The sequence below is a fragment of the Penaeus monodon genome, chromosome 15, assembly GCF_015228065.2.
Source record: "Penaeus monodon isolate SGIC_2016 chromosome 15, NSTDA_Pmon_1, whole genome shotgun sequence".
NCBI classification, from domain to species: domain Eukaryota; kingdom Metazoa; phylum Arthropoda; class Malacostraca; order Decapoda; family Penaeidae; genus Penaeus; species Penaeus monodon.
The window spans coordinates 33,705,003-33,706,740 of NC_051400.1; positions in this window are offsets into that span (position 1 = coordinate 33,705,003).

The window sequence follows — 1,738 nt, forward strand, 5'->3', positions numbered from 1 at the left end:
CCCCTCCCTTCCCAGAAATTACACTCCCCCCTTTCCCCTTTACAGACATTTACACTCCCCCCCTACCTTACGGGACACTTACACCCCACCCCCCCCTTCAGACACTAAAACTAACCCCTTTCCCTTCCCAGACCCTTAATCACCCCTTTTTCCCCCCTTACGGGACATTTCCCACTCACTCCCTTTTTTTAAGTTTATTTACATCCCCCCTTCCCCTTTAAAGGGAACACTTGCACCCCCTTCCCTTACAGACATTTTACCCCTCCCCCCTTTCCCCTTCCCGACATTTAAATCCCCCCCTTTACAGACACTTACACCACCCCTTCCCACGGGACATTACACTCCCTTCCCTTAACAAAAATTTAAAATCCTCCCACAGCCATTTCCCACTCACCCCCCCCCTTTACAGACACTTACACCCCCTTTCCCCTTACAGACACTTACAATCCCTCCCTTCACCCCATTTACACTCAACCCCCCCTTACGCCCACTTACACTCACCCCCCCCCTTACAACATTTTACCCCTAAATCCCTTCCCTTACGGGACATTTACACCCCCTTTCCCCTTAAACGGGGAACCCACTTACAATCCCTCCCTTACAGCCACTTACACTCACCCCCTCCCTTACAGACACTTACACTCACTCCCTTCCCTTACAGACACTTAAAATCCCCCTTTCCCCTTAAACAGACACTTACACCACTCCCCCCCAAAAACAGACATTACACTCCCTTCCCGACAGACATTTTAAATTTCCCCCCCTTTTACAGCCACTTACACTCACCCCCCCCCTTACCCCCCATTCTTAAACCCCCTCCCTTGAGACACTTAAAACTACCCCTTTTCCCCTTACAGGCCACTTACACTCACCTCTTCCCTTACAGCCACTTACACTCACTCTCTCCCTTGCAGACACTTACAGTCCCTCCCTTACAGCCACTTACACTCACTCCCTCCCTTATAGACACTTACAATCCCTCCCTCCCAGACAATTATACTCACCCCTTCCTTTACAGACACTTATACTCACTCCCTTCCCCCTTTACGGAGACACTTACACTCACCCCTTTCTCTTACAGACACTCACACCCACTCCCTTACAGCCACTTACACTCACTCCCTTCCATACAGATACTTACACTCACTCTCTCCCTTTCAGACACTTTCACTCCCTCCCTTACAGACACTTACACTCACTCCTTCCCTTAAAACCCACTTACCCCTTTTCCCCTTTTACACTAAACCCCCTTTTTTAAAGACACTTAACTCCCCCACCCTTAGAGACGCTTACACTCATCTCCTTCCTTACAGACATTTACACTCACCCCCTCCCTTAAAGATACTTACACTCATCCCCTCCCTTACAGACACTTACACTCACCTCCTCCCTTTCAGATACTCACACTCTCCCCACCCTTACAGACAGTTACATTCACTCCCTCCCTTACAGACACACTCCCTCCCTCCCTTATAGACGGGCACACTCACCCCTCCCTCACAGGCACATTTATTCCCTCCCTTTACGGGAACACCCCAATTCCCCCCTACGGACACCACACACATCCCCCCCCAATTTACCCCCCCAACTCAAACACGCCACGCGATGATCAGCCTCTTGTTTAGGGGTTGATCAGCTGACTTAATGCTCTTACGTCTGCTGAACCCTCTTGCTGATTGTCACTCATTAGTGATCTACTTTAAGGCCCGTCTAGCACACCCATGCTTCGTGATTGCCA